We start from the raw sequence: 12,552 nt of genomic DNA, 5'->3' as shown, positions 1-12,552 counted from the left end.
TCTGGATTCCGGAGAGAGCGATAGCCGAATGCCCCTACGAAGTTTGCAAACCAGAGGGTGTTCCCCTGCCAGATGATTGTCAACAAGGGAATGACTGGTGGATATTGCTCACCTGAAGGTATTGATTGACCTATAAGATAAACCTTCAGAGTCCAGAGTCCAGAGAAACAAAATTCAAGATATGGACATAATCTTTCCCCACAGCATCCAAGTGTCTCTGTTGGCACCAGTCCATCCATCGATACCAAGACGTTCCATATCGTTTCATGGTACTACCAATATAGGATTTTGAGAGAAGGGATACAGCTTGTTCCGAAAGTTCTGGGACCTTCCCAGCATTCCCCATAATCTTTCAACGCCATAAGATTCAGTGAACCATCCAGGATCAGGTGATGTAGAGTCCTTTCTGGGTAGCTAAGAAGTTCTGAAAAGAGGGGTAGACAGATTTAAAAATCCCAAAAAAGTTCCAGAAGAACTGGATACCACACTTGAGATCTCATAATTGGGGTCAAAACCACCAGATCTGCCTATTAACATTACAGTTGGACGGAGAGTCACATGAACATTGCGAACAGTGGAAATGCATATCCCCTCTCCAGTTGTCAACTCTGGAGGAAATGATTCAGAAAAGGGGGTGGTGATGAACAGAGTGCCTGAATTAAGCAGACCACTCTTACCCAGTCCAAAGATCAGGGCTTGATCCATCACCGTTTTTTAGCTCACTGCACCATCCCAGCTCAGAACTTGGCTATATGCAAATTAGTCTGTTCCTGTCCCAGTGCATGATGGGAACAGGGCAAACCAAACTACCAAGCCAATTCTTATACTGGGAAGGAAACAAGCTTCCGGGGACCGGTTTCTGCCATTTCAGGCGTCTTCGGCCCGGCTTGCTTGAATCCTGATGGTGCAATGAGCAAGGGACTCACATCTGAGTATACCCTTCCACGCTTATGGTGGACAAAATGATTCAGAAAAGGGGGTGGTCCCCCCTTTTCTGAATCAACTCTGGAGGAAAGCATTAGTCGCTACAGCATTGGGGTCTGGCCTTTGGCTGAAATATCTGGGGATGCAAGCGAGCAGCAATTGGTCCACCAAGAATGGACCCCACCTGTACCGAAGAGCCTGGAAAACTGAGGGATGAGAATTCCAAAGGCTCACATCTTGCAGGTGACTGGAGTGCCAATCCGCTACCTGATTGGATTTTTCCCGGAGATATTCTACTGTCCCTGAGATCTGATTTTCAAGACTGTAGTCCCAGAAGTTCCTGGCCAGATCAGAGAGAGTTTTGGACCTTGTCCCTCCCAGGTGATTGATGTAGTGCACCGGTTCTACATTGTCCATCTTCAAAAGAACACACCATTAAGTCATATCCTTGGTCCTGGGTGGGTTTGGTCAGGTATACGTCCTTGAGATTCAGACATGCCATTTGTTAGACCTTGCACCATTGGCGTGGGTCTCCCTTCCATTTTTGCTGTTGCCTCATGTGTTTTTGTTGGTATTAGATGCTTTGGGCACTGTGCCACTGCTATTCAGTGCCACAGTGGAAGTGCTCCCTATTGTAAATTGATGTATTAATCAGTGGTTCCATGTTTGGCTATTTGGTTTACCTGTCAGACCCTAGTCTAGTGCACTGAGTGTGCCCAGGGCGTGTAAATCTAAAAGCTGCTGGTGGGCCTGCTGCACTGGTTGTGCCACCCACAGAAGCAGCCTGGTAAAATGTGTCTAAGGTCTGCCATTGCAGAGCCTGCGTGCAGTCTGGTACTGTCATGCTGACTGGGCAAGTGCACCCACTTGCCAGTCCCTAAACTTTGCTTTTTCTTCATATCAGTCACCCCTATGGTAGGCCCAAGGGCAGGGTGCATTGTAAGTATAAGGTAGAACAAGCCCTGACGTGTGTGGCATGTCCTAATAGTCCATTTTCGTTTTTCACTATTGCAAGGCTACCTGCTCTCCATAGGCCAGAATGGGCTGTTAGATTATTACATTTTTATAATCCTAACTGTCTCAGAGAACATGGTAGAAATTCAAATTTAGTATGCCTGAACTCAGAATGATCAAATACATCTTTTAGTGAAGTTGGTTTTAACATTCTGTGTTTGCAAATACCACTTTTAGAAAGCAGGTTTTTGCTTGCCTAACCTTTTAGGCCTGCCTGTGCTAGGTTGTGTATTCCTTTGTCTGGTTTTGTGAGCGACAGGGCTGGGGGATTCCAAGAGACAGGATGAGTTAGCCCAGTGGTGAATAGAGAGATCTGCATCTAGATGGGAGGAGTTGCACCTGAACCTTGAATAGGGCTGTGCCTGCCTTCCACAATGCTGGCTCCACCTCCTGGGGAGTGGCTGATGTCTCTGCCCTGCACACTAAAAGAAGAGAAGGAGTCCTGTAAACAAAGTGCTCCAGGACTGTACTTGCCTTCCACAATGCTGGCTCCCCCTCCTCTGGGGCGTCTGAAGTGCCTGCCCTGCACTGTGAAAGGAAAGGAGAAGTCTGGTAAACAGAGTGCTTCAGAACTGGTTTGGACTGGGCACTCCAAGGGAGGGTATTGCCACTGGAACTGTCACACTGCACCGCATCAAAGAAGAGCGCCTCGCATCCCCGAGAAGCGTGCCACAGTCGGAGCTGCTGCCGTCGCATTGTGGATGTCGCCGCTGTAGTGGTCGCATCGTACGGAAGCTTCACCAATCGTGGGAGAAGAGTGTCGCAGTTGGAGCTGTTGCCGTCGCTTCACTAAATCAGGGTGTCGCCGCTGCAGCCCACGCATCGAACCGAGAACTTCTCACATCCCCGGAGAAGCGTGCTGCCTCTGGAAGATAGGTACAAAAGGGGGTGGTGATGGACGGAACATCTGAACCAATCAAACACTCACACCCAGTCAAAAGATCTGGGTTTGATCCACCACCGTTCTTTAGCCCACTCTGCCACCCCAGTTCAGACATGGCTATATGCAAATCAGTCTGACCCTGTGCCTCATGGGAACAGTCCAGCCCGAACTGCCAAGCCATGCCTTCCCTGGACCGGAAACAAACTTCCGAGGACCGGTTTCTGGCATTCCAGCCGTCTTCAGCCCAGCTTGCTTGAATCCAGTGGCAAAGTGAGCAAGGGACTCACGTCTGAGCATACCTTGCCACACTTATGGCGGCCAAAAGCGGTACAAAAGGGGGTGGTGATGGACGGAGCATCTGAGCCAATCAAACACTCACACCCAGTCAAAAGATCTGGGTTTGATCCACCACCGTTCTTTAGCCCACTCTGCCACCCCAGTTCAGACATGGCTATATACAAATCAGTCTGACCCTGTGCCTCATGGGAACAGTCCAGCCCGAACTGCCAAGCCATGCCTTCCCTGGACCGGAAGATCTTCACGTCTTTATTTCTTTGTATTTGAACTTTGCAGCATTTCCCTCGCTGCGACATTGCTTGTCATGGAAGCGCAACCTAAGGTACATTGACGCAAAGTGTCGCATCTTAAGAACTGAACTGAACTAAGCTAAATCTACCATCTCGAAGTAACACTATTGTGTAATCTTGTCATTGATGGTCTTGTGGTAACGCTATATAAAGTATACTTATTTTTTATATAAAAGCCTTGTGTGGTGTCCATTTGTAGTGTTGTCACTGGGTTACATTATGTGGTCACAATTGCTTTACACACTGCCTCTGAGATAAGCCTGTCTGCTCGTGCCAAGCTACCAAAGGAGTAAGCAGGGGTTATTTTAGGAGTGTAATCCCCTTATCCTGATTAGAGGCAAGGGTCCCTGTTTGTCACAAGTACCTACCTTTGCCAACTAGAGACCCCCAAATCTAACACCATCCAATCATGGACTTGAAGAAGGTCCCTCACGAGGTGACTACCCATCATCTTGAAGTGGCGGAATGTCAGCCACTCATTCAACTCTTTTAGATTGATCACCGGATTTTGCCGTCCTTTTCTCTTTTCCACTGAGAGGTTACTCAGGAAACCAGTGGGATAAGGTGACATTCAAACAATGACGCCCTTGGTGATGATATCTGCCACCTTTGTGTCTACTAGCGTGGCATCAAATTCAGAATAAAACTGGGGTAGGGGAAACCTGTTGGGCCACAGAGCTGTAAACCTCTATATGGAAATCCTGTACGGTTTGGAGGAGCCAAGTATCTGAAGTAAGAGCTGTCCAAATTAGCACAAAGTGTTCCAGTCTTCTCCCCATATGTGGTCGGGAGAAAGGGTGTACACTCACCTTGCGAGGAGCAGTGTTTGCCGTCACCCCTGTGGCCACGTCTGGGGCTGCTGCGGGGGTAACCCCTAGTGGGGTAGAAGTTTTCAAAGCGGCAGTTATCCTGCCACTGCTCGCTTTGTGCACCATAGCTTCTTCCGCGAGCTCGAGGATGGGATCAGCAGGCCGAGAGCCATGAAGGAAACCCGGGGCATGAATATCCATTTCATAGAGGCTTGAGCTTTGTCTAGAGAGTTGATTGTCACCAAATATTTGTCAAGTTCCCAAATAAACAGATCCTCAAAGAGTCCACCTTGACCTTTCAGTTGAGATGGCACAGTTTGCGTTTACCAAAAAGATAATGCCCTGATGGACCCAACCAGATAACCTTGGTGTCTTCTGCCATGCTGACAAACCGCATAAGAGTCCTGAATATCTCCAGGAGCTTATCCTAGAAAGCCCACCAGGATCTATCTATCTACTTTATAGGGTCCCTAATGTATTTGGCCCAAAAGGTGGGCATGTGGGTATCGATTTCCAGGGTCAGTGCCATCTTGTCGCAAAGGGATGTGTGGGGACACTCTGCCTGGAGATGGCTACAGAGACCACCTGGTCAAGCGGTATAGGTGAGCTAAGGAGAGGGTCAGTGCAGCAGTTTGTGGACCCTAGAGTCCGGATAAAGGCAGAAGCATGGAGTCAGACCCCAGGGGCTGATTCTGGTCCATGACGGTCATTTTCAGCCATGTAAACACATCCAGATTAACGCTGGGTGCCTGATCCCTCTTAATTTCACCTTCATAGGCTGGCAAGGCAACCCCAGAGAAAAGGGGATCTGTGTCCCAAGAAGGTCTTCACTCGCAGGGAAGGGTTTAAAGCCATATCAGCTGTTTCTATTCCAGGGGTGCCACTGTCTGTGTCACTGCCTTGAGGATGGAGTCATCTATCACCTTACATAGATTGTCATCTATGAGGGGGTAGATAATGCTATCCTACTTTTGGTAGTTTTCTTCAATATCACTCATATTGACTGTATTGTTTTTGCCCTTTAGTGAATAATGGCAGTCCAATATTGTGGTGTTCCCAAGTTATGAATGTATGGGTACCATTGTAAGTAATGTTGCCTTCAGGGCCAAGTAGGGTATATACATTCAGGGACACCACTCACCCAAGGGTCTACATGGGGTATGAAGCCTGGGCCGGTGTCCACTAGGTGGCTGAGTAACAAATGTGAGCTCGAGGATGCCAATTTATATCGCTCTGAGTGCAGGCACAACCATTGCCTACAGGTCTCTCTGGGGCGTTCTTGCTCCAGGCAGAATAGGGCCAAACTATACTAACTTCACAGGAATCCTGACCGGCCGGGCTACATTTTTGACGTCCGATGCTGAAGTGAGCGTACTGTTCGGGGCATTGACACGATGTGCATGAGAAGGTTAGAGTATGTGGCACCCTCTTGTGGTCAGAGGACCACACTGCGTATGGCTCCGCGTGCAGAAACATGTCTGAAAAGAGAGAGCAGCCATGGAGGAGAGACAGGGTGTTTCCGTAATCACGCTATAAAGAAAAATATGAATGGAATACTTAGAAATACTTTAAACAATAATAATACATTAAATAAGGCCTAAGATAGTAACAAGAGATATGAACAAGGTCCGGAGACACTTATCAGGGCTGCTGGAGCAGCAAAGAAAGAGAAGTCAGCAAAAGGGACAAAGATGTGAATTAGACAGTCTTTTGTGGACTTTTTCCCCAGGGTTTCATGGGAAATGAGGTCTTGTAATTTGTTATAAAATGACTACTGTTAAATAAAGAATGAAGAAAGTGCAGCACAGTCCTCACCTCTGGTCCTACCATAGAATTTATTTTGCATTAAAATATTTAAATATTATCTTTAAGATTAAATACAAGGTATTGTTTTTCCGTAAACCTTACCATACGGAGATCTCCGCCCCTGAGGTGGATATCTCTGCTATGTGTTATTAGTAGTAATGAGCTTATACTCATAAGTTCTGTCTGTCTTAGATGTCATGTAAGTCTGCACTTAGGTTTAAGTCTACACTCAGAAAAACTGAATAGCAAAAATATCTTGATATTTGTGTATAGGGCCCTCTGACTTTGAAAATAGGTGCAGACATCAATAATGGTATAATGCATACATTTATTTTCCACATCCTATAGAAATGTAGATAATATCTGTAAAATAATCTCATGTATCAAAAGTACTAAGACATCACAAATACATTGGCCAAATTTAGACAAAACAAAATAAAGTATATTGAACGAAAATATATTGCCATCAATTAATTTCAATAACCTTCCAATGGTAAATGTTATCTCATGATTTTGATGCCCTTTCCTAAATAGACTGTTTTTAAGTACCTTGTTAATTGCTGGTTAACTGATATGCCCTGCAGCGGTCTTTCATTTGAGGTCTTTTACAACCCATATGAGAGAAATAGCTTGTACCGAGATGTGCAGAGGAATTTTTCTGGACCAGGCTTGGGTATCGAGGCAAACACTATTGGATGCAGACACAGGCTGTAGACTTCCTCAGGCCCCCCAGTCCAGCAGCAATTTATTCAGCTCTTAGAACTCTCTTTTCAGCTTCTAAAAGCAAGAGGTTTTACATGAGACCTATCTTCTCTTCTAACTACAGATCCAATTACAATTAGCTCACCTTTTGAACTGAGCAAATCAGATCAAGGTTATGTTTACTTGATGTTTTAGCATTTCTTCAAAAAGAAGAAATTTCTCTTTGATGAATGAAGACCTCTGTGTGATATGGTTCAGTTCAAACCAGAAACAAAACCTATTATTACCCTTCTCTGTTTCCATATTTGAATGGTAGTGCTTATGTGTGTTATGACAACATTCATAAATAATCCCAGAATAATAAGATGCTTTTCGCACATGACTTTAAAAAATATTCTTCTAGCATGTTCTGATTCCAAAACATTTGCAGGAGTCCCAGGAGACTCTTTAGGCCATGAAGAGAATAATCTCTGAATTAATTAATCAATTTGGTATCTTGTAAAGCGCGACTGCTCACCCGTAAGGTGAATGCATTTTTAACCACTTTTGCTCTAAAACCGAAACCACACATATTTTAATCACAGTATGTTCGTTTTTTTAAGACCTTTATTTTCAATTTTATAACAAGTACCGTGTGGACGGGCACAATCAAGTTCAGCATTTTATCAATACATATGTTTTCATTTATAGCTCACAGTGACACATAGCATTATCAATTTTTGGGGTGTTTTACAGGTTCTACAACAATACTCTAGCATAGTTGATATGGGTTATTCCATCTAGGTTCAGTTTCAGCTGTATTCAGGTACTACGTAGGCCACTCCAGCTGCCTCGCTGAAGTACCTATGTAGTTAAGTGTTAATAATGTATGCACAAAAGCTTTAGTTATTGGAAATAGCTGCACCATGCTATCATGGTAATACCTTCTTATAGTATATGCATGTGTGAGTAGTGGCAGATATCGCCACCAAAAAGGCCAAATGTAAAATACAGTAGTAAAGTTACTTTTAGAAACTTTAAAGTCATATACACCTGGATGTAAATATCCCTCAGAAATGGGGAAGAGCAAAAAAATGACAAGTTACACCTAGGAATAGATGTATGTCTACCAAGTGAGTAGATCTACATATGCAAACGTACCTTTGTTATTTGGGCCCTAATTCTAATCCCTGCACTTTGACCAATGCAGATTTTGGAAGAGAGAGCAGGAAACTCTCTTCCAAAATCCAAAGCAAGATTGATTTTCCACATGGGGAGCTGCATGTCAGCACCTCCCCATGTGGAAAAGTGGGGTGTCAGCAGGACCATGGGGGCTCCATCGAAGTGGATAGGCCCCGGGGGATGGGGTCCACAGGGCGAATATAAATTACTGATAGGAGCTGTTTTTTTCCCCAAAAATTTGGAGTCGCGACCCTAGCACGGCGCGCAGCGCGGCCGCCTGGTGTGAACGTGAGGGGTGCGTGACTCACAGCGTGGCCCCCTGGCGGGAATGCGAAGGGTGAGTGAATCCCAGCATGGCCCCCTGGTGTGAACACGAGGGAGGGGTGGCTCCCAGCACGACCCCCTGGTGTGAATGCGAGGGGTGCGCGACTCCCAGCAAAAAAAATTAAGATTTTTTCATTATAAACCTAGGTTATATGTTTGGATCTTGGATGGCTCTAAAAGGAGCCCTTGTGTTTATTCAGAGATTTTTGTAGCTACATGTAAGTGCTGAGGCAGAGTTTTAAGTTGTTGAGAAGGACTCTGTTTCCCTCATCTTTGAAATTTACACCTTCTCTCCTGTGGATGCCATCCATATTAAAACGCAGATTATTGTTGTATGTGGACCCCCTACTATGGTCTCTGAGATACGCAGAAACAGCTTTATTTACATTTTTTCTAGCTTTCTCAATCTGTGGACAAAATTGATTGGACCAGTTCCATTTCTGTCTTTGGCATATGTTAGAGTAGACAAAGGTAGTTTGGGGGAAAAGTAATATCAATTCTGCAAAGGTGTCCTTCATTAGCATTTCCAGACCTACCCCAGTCAATGTGCCTAGGTCATTGGAACCACAGTGCACAATAATGAGGTCAGGGGCTTGGAGATGTAAAAAGGTTTTAACCAAAGGCATCAATTGGTGCCACTTTAATCCTCTTTGTCCACATTTTGCAAACCTAGACCTTTATCAATACCTCTGTGTTCAGCATACCTTTTGCACCAGAAAACATAGCTGTGTCCCACAATCCACACTCTAAGCATCTTGAAGGGAAGTCTGGATGCAATGAAAGGATGTCTGTAGGTGAAGGAGGCAGTTGGTAGCATAAGAGGTATCTAAAATGGTGGATAAGATGCAGTTTTAAAAAAGAAGAAAAATGATTGGCAGTTTAAGAACATTATAGAGTGAAAAATAGTGTGCATGTTTCTGTGTTTAAAAAGCATGCTTCTTATTGGTAAGTAAAAAATGTTTGAAAGGTACATTAGATAGGATAAGCTGATATTTTAGAAAGTCAAGCACACTTGTGAACTGTGAGTTCAGTTGAGTGTTTCATGAACTGTTACTATGGAAACAGGCATTAAGCAGATTGGGGGTAGGGTTGGAAGTTATGTGTGGCATTACAATGGGTATTTCTTATGAATATTAAAGTAATATGTTATTGCAGTGAGTTTTATTAAGTCACCACTATGGTTAGAAGTGGTGTGATATTAAAAAAAAAGCGAAAATTATTTGTAATATACTTTTGAAGTCTCGTATGGATACGGGGTTCCATCGCTTATGGTGCACTGTCCAGGCGCAACTCCAGAAAATTCCAGAAGCCATTTCTTTGCAGTTAGAGGTCAGTTGGCAAGGGTTGATATGTGTAACCAATAGAAATCTGTTTTAGAATTTGAATTAACCTGGGAAGCAATATGATTTGATATTTACATGTATATGTGTGAAGAATGAGAGGGAAACGTTGCCATTATTTGGTTTTTACAAGAGCAGTGCACTATATTCATTGTGTGCATAAGAAAATCTGGTGTGTGATTCTGATACTTCACAATCTACAAATCAACTTGGAAGGTGAGTTATCAATTTATGAGGTGTACTATGTGGTGCCTTTGTTTTTAAACATAAAATATAAATCATAAAATTTGAAGTTAGGCGTATATTTTGCAATGAAGAAATATTTATTGCAGTTTTTTTGTAATGTATTAAAATGTTTTTTAATATACAATTTGTAAAGTATTATGTGTGTTTTAGAATAGGGATTGCTGATTATGACTTATTGTTTTAATGTGTAGGTATGTACATTAGTAGTATACGGCATAATTGTAGGTGTTAATTTCAAATTGGAAATGTATATGTCGAGTTCAGGTATTAGTGATGAGACTAGTTTTTATAACTTTCTAAAGAGGTACAGTTAAAATATGTGACATACTTTTTGGTGTTTGGTTTCAAATTGAAGTTTGTTCTGTCAATTTATGTGGTGTAGATAGTGATGTGGTAGAGAGACACTCATTTATGTTTTTCAGCGATATGGTGAGACATATAACATAGAGAAGTGAATGGTTTCTGCTTTGTGTTTGGCTAGGTGTAATATTAAAAGTAGTTGTAGAAAGGTAAAGTATCAGTAGAGATGTATGAAGTACTTAAATGGTATAAGGAGCAGAGCAGGTATTGCCTGGTTAGTTCTGAGACACTCCTTCAATCACCCATTGAGCACAATACACTTATTCATTCAGTGAACTAATACCTAAGTACTTATAAATTCTCTATGCACTCTGTTTGCTGCACTGTAATTATTCCACTTACTAGTCATGTACTTATAGAATGTTCTAGCCAGTAACACTGATACAGGTACATTAGTCTGTGGACTATGCATGCAGATGTCTAACCAGCTACATACTATTGATGTACTCTTGTAAATACCCAGTTAGTACTCATGCCACCTACTAATCTCTCTGTCAGTGCTATGCAATTCTTCAATAAGCCATTCAGCCCTATCTACTTGTGTTATCACTGCACCAATACCGAAGCACTTATAAATACACCCTTATGTCATCTACCAGCACTCTAGGTACCCAGTCACTGGTCATGCACTAGTACAATGCCTCAGGCATTAAGACACGCAGTGCTACAGTCAAATGTGCACAATCTATGCGGTTTCCTAACCCCCCGAAAACTACTGATTCACTCATACAAAAATGCAGGTAGTAGCCATGCAAGCAGCAATCACACTGTCACTCTCTCTACACTCCTGTAATCATCCTGACAGAACCATGTCCTTATCTGATCACTGTGCTGAAACGCATGCACCTATGAACTCACCATGCTGTAAACCTACAGCACTCTACCTATCCAGTCACTGTACATGCACTTGTACAATGACTCAGGCATTAAGACACACAGTGCTAGAGTCAAATGTGTACAATCTTTGCGGTCCCCTAATAAACTGCACACTACTGATTCACTTGTGCAAAAATCCAGGTAGTAACCATGCAAGCAGCAATCACACTGTCACTCTCTCTCCACTCCTATAATCATCCTGAGAGAACCATTTCCTTATCTGATCACTGTGCTGAAACACAAGCAAACTCACACTGCTGTCAACAACCAGCACTCTACCTATGCAGTTACTGTCCATGCAATGGTACAATGACTCAGGCATTAAGAGAAGCAGTGCTACAGTCAAATGTGCACAATGTATGTGGTCCCCTAACCCCCTGCAGACAACTGATTCACTCATGAAAAAATCCAGGTAGTAGCCATGCAAGTTAGAAATCACACTGTCGCTCTCTGTCCACTCCTGCAATCATCCTGACAGAACCATGTCCTTATTTAATCACTGTGCTGCAACATAAGCACTTATAAACTCACCCTGCTGTCAACTACCAAAACTCTAGCTACCCAGTCACTGTCCATGCACTTGTACAATGACTCAGGCATTAAGAGAAGCAGTGCTACAGTCAAATGTGCATAATCTTTGGGGTCCCCTAATCCCCTGCCCACTACTGATTCACTCGTGCAAAAATCCACGTAGTAGCCATGCAACCAGCAATCACACTGTCACCCTCGCTCCACTCATGTAATCATCCTGAGAGAACCATGTCCTTATCTGATCACTGTGCTGAAACACAAGCACTTATAAACTCACCCTGCTGTCAACTACTGGCACTCTACCTATCCAGTCACTGTCCATGCACTTGTTCAATGACTCACGCATTAAGACACGCAGTGATACAGTCAAATTTGCACAATCTTTGCGGTTCCCTACCCTCCTGAACACTACTGATTTACTTAAGCAAAAATGCAAGTAGTATCCATGCAAGTTAGCAAACACACTGTCACTGTCTGTCCATTGCTGCAATCATCCTGACAGAACCATGTCCTTATCTAATCACTGTGCTGAAACACAAGCACTTATAAACTCACCCTGCTGTCAAGTACCAGCACTCTAGGTACCCAGTCACTGTCCATGCACTTGTACAATGACTCAGGCATTAAGAGAATCAGTGCTACAATCAAATGTGCACAATGTATGCGGTCCCATAACCACCTGAAGGCTACTGATTCAGTTCTGCAAAAATCCAGATAGTAGCCATGCAAGTCAGCAATCACACTGTTAGTCTCTGTCCACTCCTGCAATCATCCTGACAGAAGCATGTCCTTATCTGATCCCTGTGCTGAAACATAAGCACTTATAAACGTACCCTGCTGTGAACTACCAGCACTCTAGCTATCCATTCACAGTGCATGCATTTGTACAATGACTCAGGCATTAAGACACACAGAGCCACAGTCAAATGTGCACAATCTTTGCGGTCCCCTAACCCCCTGCACACTACTGGTTCACTTGTGCAAAAACC

This window comes from Lissotriton helveticus, chromosome 4_1 (genome assembly GCF_964261635.1).
Source record: "Lissotriton helveticus chromosome 4_1, aLisHel1.1, whole genome shotgun sequence".
NCBI classification, from domain to species: domain Eukaryota; kingdom Metazoa; phylum Chordata; class Amphibia; order Caudata; family Salamandridae; genus Lissotriton; species Lissotriton helveticus.
The sequence above is the reverse complement of the archived record's forward strand: the minus strand, read 5'-3'. Positions refer to the sequence as shown.